Here is a 10,363-nt window from a genome sequence, read left to right as displayed (position 1 = left end):
CTACAGCATTGTGGTCTGAGTCTATATCTGCTCCTGCGTACGCCTTACAAACCAGTAGTTGATTTCAGAATTTCTGCCTGACCATGATGTGATCTAACTGAAATCTTCCCTTATCTCGCGGCCTTTTCCAAGTATACCTCCTTCTTTTGTGATTCTTGAACAGAGTATTTGCTATTAATAGATGGAATTTCTTACTGACCTCAATTAATATTTCTCCTCTCTCATTCCTTGTCCCACGTCCATATTCTCCTGTAACCTTATCTTCTACTCCTTTCCCCACAACTGCATTCCAGTGCTCCATGACTATTAGATTTTCGTCTCCCTTTGCATACTGTATTACCCTTTCAATTTCCTTATGCATTTTCTCTGTCTCTTTACGTTCAGCTTGCGACGTCGGCGAGTATACCTGGACTGTTGTCGATGTTGGTTTGCTGTCGATTCTAATGAGGACAACCCTGTCACTGAGCTGTTCACAGCAACATACTCTCTGCCCTACCTTTCTATTCATAACGAATCCTACTCCTGTTATACCATTTTCTGCAACTGTTGATATTACCTTACACTCTTCTGACGAGAAATCCTTGTCTTCTTTCCATTTCACTTCACTGACACCAACTATATCTATACTGAGCCTTTGCATTTCCCTTTCCAGATTTTCTAGCTTCCCTGCCACGTTGACATTCCACGCATCGACTCGTAGAACGTTATCCTTTCATTGGTTATTCAACCTCTTTCTCATGGTCACGTCCCGTTTGGCAGACCCCTCCCGAAGATCCGCATGGGGGACTATTCTGGAATCTCTTCCCAATGGAGAAATCAACATGACACTATTTCAATTACAGGCCACGTGTCCTGTGAATACTCGTTACGTGTCTTTAATGCAGTGGTTTCCATTGCCTTCTTCATCCACATGTCGTTGATCGTTGCTGATTCTTCCACCTTTAGGGGCAGTTTCTCACCCCAAGGACAAGGGACTGCCCTGAACCTCTGTCCGCTCCTCCGCACTCTTTGGCGAAGCCGTTGGCAGGATGACAGTGATTTCTTATGCCGGAAGTCTTCGTCCGCCAATGTTGATTATAACAAAATTTGAGCGGTGGTGATTTTCGAACACGGGAGCAAGGACGTTTTGATTACGAATGAAAGACGCTACCCGCCTCCCCCCCCCTTTCTTTTAAATCTCATTTTAGCCGTTATTGTTCATTGCATTTGTTGGGGGCGGAAGTCCCGAGCCACTCGTTCAAGTTCATAGTTCATCCATTACCTTAGTTTTTTTATTTTTTATTACAGAGTAGCAAACCCCTTAGACCACTTATACGAAGGCTTAGATCGTTAGAAATATTTTGTACCGTCACTTATTGAGAAACATTTCATTGAAATTTCTCGTTGTACAAGAAAGGCACGTTTCAAGTAGTATTCGGTGTGTAGGCTGTCTCATGTTGCAGTTCATTGCGCGTAGCTGAATGGTGGCAGATGCAGATCTTCGAGAAATCTCGGACGTGAGGCAGCAGAATCAATCCAGTATCAATTTACACACAAAATTAGTCTGTAACAGTCTCGTGGGGCCATACTCTGAGCCAATCTGTTTAACAGGTGTTGCGTGTAGAGTGTAGTGTATTCATTTAAAACTTGTTTGCCTTCTGGTAGTGGCTTCCGTATATGGAAGTTTCATGGTATAGACTGTGGCTGTATTTCAGTATTTTCAAATCTGTTGTTATTGTAGGTGGATGATGGTTATGGGCTATTAATTGGTTAGCAAATGTGCTATGGGTGCTCTTTCTTTTTTGGGGTCTGAAGTGTTCTGAGTATCTTGTTTTAAAGTTCCGTCATGTTTGTCCTGTGTATACTGATTGGCAAGTGTTTCATGTGAGTTCAAATATTCCTGATTTGTTGAATATATCTGTGGGTGTCTCCTGGGTTCCGAGTTTTTTATGTGGTGTGTTGTCTGTCCTGTATCCTATTTGAAGCCCCTTTGGTTTATTTTGTTGGCTATCCTGTGGACAATTTTGTTATTGTAGCTTAGTATGTGCCATTTCTGTGTGTTTGTTGTTGCACTGTTGTGTCTTGTACTTGGTCATTGTTTGTGTGTTGTGTTGTTCTGTGTTGTATAAGGTTTTGTGTGTGTGTGTGTGTGTGTGTGTGTGTGTTGTGCATTCGTTCTTTTTCCGTTTACAAATTTGATGCTTTAATTTCTTTACCATATGGGATTTGTAACCATTTTCCTCTACTATTTGTTTTATTGTGTTTAGCTCCAGTGTGTAAGTCTGTTTGCTTTTGGGTGTTCTGTTCAATCTGTAGAGCATGGATCTGAAGCTTGCTTGCTTGTGTGACATCGGGTGGTTCGATAGATTGTGAATGGTGGCGCTCGTGGCTGATGGTTTCCTGAATATAATGAAGTCATGGGGTGATTGTTTTTTGTATAGTGAGATCCAGAAAATTTAGTGTGTTGGCTGTTTCTAATGTGAAATGAATATTTCGGTGTAAGTTGTTTGTTTCATTGTGTAACTGTTCTGTGTGTGTGTGTGTGTGTGTGTGTGTGTGTGTGTGCGTATGTGTGTATGTGTGGTTCATCAGGCAGGCTTATTATGCCATCAACATAACGGTACCAGTATATAACTTTGCGTTTTTTTTTTGTTTTATTATGAGTGTGAAGATTTTGTTTTCTAAGTTGTTCATGAATATATTGCTTAGGAGGGCACTAATTGGTGATCCCATTGGCAGTCCTTCAGATTGGGAATAAAATTCTTTGTTGAACATTTTTTGTGCTGTTATGGTCTTGAGTATGGTTGCTATTTAATTAATGCTCAAGTCTGGTGTGTTTTCCTGTTGTTTTAGTCTTTGTGTGGTGATGTTAATTGTTTCATTTATTGGAATGCAGGTGTGCATTGATGTGACATAAAATTATATGAAGCTTGGTTTGTCTGGTATGTCTATGTTCTTGATTCTCTCTACTGCTTCCAGGGAGTTTTCTCGATTGCCTGATGTTTTCAGAAGTGTGTATTTTCTTTAGTAATGTGTGTGTATGCTGGGACAGGCAATGCGATGGAGCATATCTGAAGCTGATGACTGGTCTTAAAGGGGTATGTTTTTTGTGCACTTTTGTAGGGATTTTTGAAGTGGGTGCCTTTGGACTTTTTGTGTCTTTTATGTGTGGCCTTTTGAGAATGTATTTTCGATGTTTTTCAATATACGTTCAATGTTTCTCTGGTACCTTCCTGTTGGGTCACTAGTCAGTTTGATGATGTTGTTGTCCTTCAGAAATATTAATGTTTTGTCTATGTATTTCATTCATAATCACAGTAATGTTCCCTTTGTCTGCCCTTGTTAGTCTGGCATTGTTTTGTATTAATTTTTGTTTGAGTTTTTTGGCAGTGGTTTCCTCTGGCGTTTTGACATGAGAAATTATGGTTGAGTTGTGTCTTATGATTATCTGCGTTATTTCTGCAGCAACTATTTCTCTTGTTACGTTTGCATTAAAATTTGGTGTACTCAGTCTTCCTTGTTGTTTTATAAAGTGTTCAGATTCTGTTATAAGATCTTCTGTTGTTTTGTGCGATGTGTGTGAGTGTTAATGCTTTATTTTGGTCCTTTTTCTAGCAGACTTTTTTCTTGTTTGGTGGAATTAATGTCCGTCAGCTTGGTGATTCTGTCATGGAATTGATGTTTTTGACTGTGATTGCTGTTCGTAGCAGGTGTACCAGTGCTGTTTATGTTTCTGTTCAGTTTTTTGTTTTGTTTGTCCTGTTTTTCTCGCATTACTTTCTGTATGTGTGTCTTTTTCCCTCTGTTATTTCCACAAACTGAGCTGATACTACGAATTTATTGGCCAATTCTAAGTGTGTTCTGTATTGTTCACGGTTTTTTAGCGTATAGTTCTCTAATTTCATGTTTTAGCCACATAATCTCCACCTTCCTCTTCACTTTACTTGGTGCAGATGACATGCTATTCACAGAGTTTTTTGTAGTCTGAAATTACCTTATGTGTTAAACAATCTTTATTAAAATGTGTGTTGAAGGCTGTCTTCTGAAGTTTCATGAAAGTGTTCCTGTATTTATTGTGAAGCTTTCTGGGGAATGCCTGAATATACGACGAAATAATCATCTTTTGGTTTTGCAGTTCTCCCGGCTTTGCAGTTAAAATTACTGGATACAGGTTCCGCCTTTTATGCAAAATACGGGAAAAAATACAAGAGCCGCAAATCCAAAAAATGAATATGGTGATACTTAGTTTGACGGTCATTAATTATCATTTTCTTTAAGCGACGTAGAATCTGCATTTCTGATACGGAGTCCGTCTCAGAGATTAACATTAATTTTCATAACCAGTAAAATCAGATATATTAAAGAATATTTACACCAGATAGGACAAATAACGTGTAATATCATAATGTTCTGTACGGTTAATGCACACGCTCACTACTCGTATAATGGCCTTCCCGTTTACCGGACGTGAATCCGTTGAGTTTATAGCTAAGGGGCTAAGGGTACATATAAAGGCATTGGTGTAGATCCAAAGCAGCAACACTACGTACGCGTTACAGCAGCGTGTGACCAATACATGTGACGCAATCGGAGTGCTGCCAGGTGTATTTTAAAGAGCGCGTGATTCACTGCGAAGAAGTGCTCTAGGGTGTGTCAGGATGTGTGGTAACCACAAGCAGCAGTGTCTATAGTTTCTACTTCTACGTAATGAGCAGATCAGCATGGGAGAACACATCCTTTCATATCCCTACAGGTATTAGTTTCCGGACATGTTCATTTTTCCGGTTTTCACCAATGGTTCATCTTGTACGAACACGTGACACTTTTTTTAAAACATCTTGTGTAGGAATAAATCAGACAGGATGTTTCAAGAAGGTTCATTCGATTTTACAAGCATATTTCTCTATATTAAGAAGACAGAAAACTGAGGCTAAATTTTAAGCTACGGATAGCACAACAATTTTTTTTATTTTCTATAACAGCATCCCATATCACAAGGTATATCTTTTACATGCAAGTTCACATGACATTGTGATCCTTCTTTACAATTACATTTAGCACCAAATTTCTCATTAACATTTTACAAATTGTCAATGTTCTCTCCACCGTACGAAAGGAGGACACTCAGACGACAGTCAGACTACTCGTATACTTTTGTGAGGTGCCGGATCGGACATTTTCTCTGCTCGGGGTGTGGATGTTGCGAGCGTCAAACTTTTCATTAACCTTTCACAAATTGTCAATGTTCCCTCCACCATACGAAAGGAGGATACCCAGACGACAGTCAAACTCGTATACTTTTGCGAGCTGCGGATCGGACATTTTCTCCTCTCGGGGAGTGGATGATGTGTTGTCGTTGCGTTCGTATCGTCATAATTGACATTCCACTGTTGAGCTGTCTGAATGGGCACCTTGCGAAACCAAATAAATTCAAAAAATGTGTGTATACTTTTGCGAGCATGTATGGAACAGGCAGCACTTGATGCACCTCCAGTGGTAGCTGCCTTCCTGCAGGTGCCTCGCACTACTTACGAGGTTTTCTCTGTAGAGAGGCATTTTTAAAATTCTGAATATACACCACTGGCCATTAAAATTGCTACACCAAGAAGAAATGCAGATGATAAACGGGAATTAATTGGACAAGTATATTATACTAGAACTGACATGTGATTACATTTCCACGCAATTTGGATGCATAGATCCTGAGAAATCAGTACCCAGAACAACCACCTATGGCCGTAATAACGGCCTTCTGGGCATTGAGTCAAACAGAGCTTGGATGGCGTGTACAGGTACAGCTGCCCATGCAGCTTCAACACGATACCACAGTTCATCAGGAGTAGTGACTGGCGTACTGTGACGAGCCAGTTGCTCGGCCGCCATTGATCAGACGTTTTCAGTTGGTGAGTGATATGGAGAATGTGCTGGCCAGGGCAGTAGTCGAACATTTTCTGTATCCAGAAAGGCCCGTATAGGACCTGCAACATGCGAACGGGCATTATCCTGTTGAAATGTAGGGTTTCGCAGGGATCGAATGAAGGGTAGAGCAACGGGTCGTAACACGTCTGAAATGTAACGTCCACTGTTCAAAGTGCCGTCAATGCGAACAGAGGTGACCGAGACGTGTAACCAATGGTACCCCATACCATCACGCAGGGTGGTACGCCAGTATGGCGATGACGAATACACGCTTCCAATGTACGTTCACCGCGATGTCGCCAAACACGGATGCGACCATCATGATGCTGTAAACAGAACGTGGATTCATCCGAAAAAATGACGTTTTGCCATTCGTGCACCCAGGTCCGTCGTTGAGTACACCATCGCAGGCGCTTCTGTCTGTGATGCAGCGTCAAGGGTAACCGTAGCCATGGTCTCCGAGCTGATAGTCCATGCTGCGGCAAACGTCGTCGAACTGTTCGTGCAGATGGTTGTTGGCTTGCAAACGTCCCCATCTGTTGACTCAGGGATCGAGACGTGGCTGCACGATCCGTTACAGCCATGCGGATAAGATGCCTGTCATCTCGACTGCTAGTGATACGATGCCGTTGGGATCGAGCACGGCGTTCCGTATTACCCTACTGAACCCACCGATTCCATATTCTGCTAACAGTCACTGGATCTCGACCAACGCGAGCAGCAATGTCGCGATACGATAAACCGCAATCACGATAGGCTACAATCCGACCTTTCCCGAAGTCGGAAACGTGATGGTACGCATTTCTCGTCCTTAAACGAGGCATCACAACAACGTTTCACCAGGCAACGCCGGTCAACTGCTGTTTGTGTATGAGAAATCGGTTGGAAACTTTCCTCACATCAGCACGTTGTAGGTGTCGCCACCGGCGCCAACCTTGTGTGAATGCTCTGAGAAGCTAATCATTTGCATATCACAGCATCTTCTTCCTGTCGGTTAAATTTCGCGTCTGTAGCACATCTTTGTGGTGTAGCAATTTTAATGGCCAGTAGTGTATGTGTGTGTGTGTGTGTGTGTGTGTGTGTGTGTGTGTGTCGGGGGGGGGGAGGGGTGCCACAGAAGTATGAAGCTATTGCCGAAATGGGGAGACGAAAGAGGGAGCCTTTATCGATTTATTCACACATGTATCGATGTCACACCCCGCCATGGTCACGCCACAGGAGGCCGTGAAACAGGAGCACTGAAAAACCATAAGAACTCGCTGCTGTTTCGGGTCACGTTCAGGTTTCGTCGAATGGTTTTGAACGGTCCCTAGTCGTTACACACTGTGCATCAGAACAAAAATGGCAGTCACACTGAGCTCCAGAGGAGTTAGATCACGTTCAAGGGGGTTGCTAGCTCACGATGTCGTTTAGAGAAGGGTTGAAGCTTCTGGTAGTTGTCAGCAGTATCAAGAGTGTCAAGAATGTCGTCCTGTGACTCATAGCACTGCAGGCTGTAATTGTCGACCGCGAAAGGTCTGAGAATCAACGTCCAAGGAAAGGACGATCTCACTGACGCCCTGTATGCCACCGCGTGAGGCCTTTTCGTGTCGATTCAGAGCGGCGTTTTTCTCGGCCACCCACATAAAAAGTGCGTGATTTCAAGTCTGGTCGTCGCGGTTGTAGCCCCATCGCAGAGGCGTCAAAAGAAGGAGTAAAATGTGGATAAGGTGGGGTGAGACGACCTTCCGATCGTGTGACACGACAACGGTGACGGGCAGAATTGTGGTGCAATTTGGTGCCAGTGGGGTATCATCAATCCACTAATGCCCGCCCGGCTAGCCACGCGGTCTAACGCGCTGCTTCCCGAGAGGGAAGGCGTGCCGGTCCCCGGCACAAATCTGTCTGGAGGATTAGTGTCGAGGTCCGGTGTTCTGGCCAGCCTGTGGATGTTTTTTAAGGCGGTTTTTCCCACTACCTCGGCGAATACGGGGTGGTTCCCTTATTCCCCCCACCCCCAGTTACAGCCGGCCAGTGTGGCCGAGCGGTTCTAGGCGCTTCAGTCTGGAATCGCGCGAACGCTATGGTCGCATGTTCGAATCCTGCCTCGGCCATGGATGTGTGTGATGTCCTTAGGTTAGTTATGTTTACTTAGTTCTAAGTTCTAGGGGACTGATGACCTAAGATGTTAAGTCCCATAGTGCTCAGAGCTATTTGAACCTCAGTTACACTATGTCGGCAACTGCTGCACAAACACTGTCTCCCCGTATGCATACTCTATAATTTCTCTACCACGCAAACATTTGGGGTTACACTCGTCTGGTATGAGACGCTCTCGGGGGTAGTCCACTAGGGGCCGAACCGTACAATAACCCTGGGTTCGGTGTGGGGCGGTGGTGGGGTGGGTGGACTGCTGTGGTCTGTTGTAGGGTTGTGAACTACTGAGGGCTATAGCGGGATGAAGCCTCTCCGTCGTTTATAGGTCCCCAGTTTCAATACACAAGCCACAATACAACCCACTTTACACGTCACGTGAACTTTTGAGATGTGGCCTTTTTCGGTATGTGTCGACACCTTGCTATTTGAAGCGTCGTCGAACCCGAAGGTGACGTCACAGGGCGCCACGCTTTTGCACAATTACAGAGGAAGGTTGTAGGCACCTTTGAGGCCAAGTTCAGACTTATGCGTCGCAAAGGCAGACACTTACTGGGTTTCGAAAAAGTGGTTCTTTAATTCTGTTGCGCAGTGTAGTTTTGTGTGTTGATTAGATTGCAGTCCGCTTCGACGGATATTACTAGACATTTTTGGGTTGTTACTGATTCCAGTGTCCTCAATTTTAAGATTGTTTCTGAATATTTCTTCGTTACTTCTTGAATATAGAGGATTTAACAGTAGAGGAGAAAGGCTGCATACTTGTTTTAGAGTTTTTCACGCACGCGCTTCTCTCCTAGTCCTCCATTCTGTTTATCGCTCTTTTTACTTGAACATATTCTATACCGTACGTCTTTTCTATTTCTGAGTATTCCCAACATTTTGGACCACTTAAATTGTGCAACACTTTTTCTAGGTCAGTAAATCCTGTTGAAATATCTCGAGTTTTGTTTTGTGATCCCATTATCAATTACAACGTTAGAGGGGCCCCACTGATGCTTTTACCTTTCCTGGAACCGAAGTGATTGTTGTCTGACAGTTCCTCTTTTATTTCCATTCTACCGGTATTGTTTTGGTCAACAAGACGCACGAGTAGTCTAACATGATTTTGCGGTGGAACTCGTATTTGCAATCTTCGGAATTATTGGATGATATTTTTCCGAAGCTCCGATGGTGCCTTTCCACTCTCAAACACACTAACTTCAATAATCGTTTGGCTGCCATTTCCCTCGATGATTTTAAAATTCCTGAGAGAATTTTATCCGTCCGTTTTGCTTGTTTGATCGAAAGTCTTCCAAAAATGTGCCAAACTCTGGTTGGTTGGTGGGTTGGGAGGAAGGGACCAAACAAAAAAAAATGGCTCTGAGCACTATGGGACTTAACATCTATGGTCATCAATCCCCTAGAACTTAGAACTACTTAAACCTAACTAACCTAAGGACATAACACAACACCCAGTCATCACGAGGCAGAGAAAATCCCTGACCCCGGGGACCAAACAGCGAGGTCATCGGTCCCATCGGATTAGGGAAGGATGGGGAAGTAATTCGGCCGTGCCCTTTCAAAGGAACCATCCCGGTATTTGACTGAAGCGATTTAGGGAAATCACGGAAAACCTAAATCAGTATGGGCGGATGCGGGTTTGAACCGTCGTCCTCCCGAATGCGAGTCTAATGTGCTAACAACTGCACTACCTCGCTCGATTCAAACTCTGGCTGTAATATATCCTCCAAATCGACAGCCATAAATTCTTCTACCAAGTTATATGACATTTCTTCCCAATCGTAGAGATCGTCAATGAACTCTTTCCATCTATCTGTTCTCTCTTCTGTCGTTAATACTAGAATTGTTTTTGCGCTCTTAATGTTAACGGATTCTATGAAAGCTATTTTCGCTTTTCTAGAAGCTGATACCATACTTTCGACGACTATCTCTTTCTGATTTCTTCACAGTTTTCCACAGTCATTTTGCTTCACCTACCTTGTACTTGCTATTTATTTTATTTACAAGTGATTTGCGTCGCTATATTTTTTTTCTTTTCTGAGTATTTGCGTACTTCCTTCTTCCAGCGTCCAAATTTTTGTATTTTCTTCTTCCGTCGTTCACAGTCTGATGTAGATCTCTGGAGGGGTTGTAGTGGTGGTACTAATGGGAAACTGATGTTCAATTTCCTTGGTCTCTTGCGGTACCGCTCACACCAAACGAATAGGCGATATCTTCCGTCGTGCGCGCGCCTGCCGCGAGGGCAATTCATTAACCATGAACATCTGGGATTAGCAGTTCTGAGGTTTTACAACGAAATGGTTCAATCCGACGTGTCGAAACCTACCCTGAA

The sequence above is a fragment of the Schistocerca nitens genome, chromosome 8, assembly GCF_023898315.1.
Source record: "Schistocerca nitens isolate TAMUIC-IGC-003100 chromosome 8, iqSchNite1.1, whole genome shotgun sequence".
Taxonomy (NCBI): domain Eukaryota; kingdom Metazoa; phylum Arthropoda; class Insecta; order Orthoptera; family Acrididae; genus Schistocerca; species Schistocerca nitens.
The sequence above is the reverse complement of the archived record's forward strand: the minus strand, read 5'-3'. Positions refer to the sequence as shown.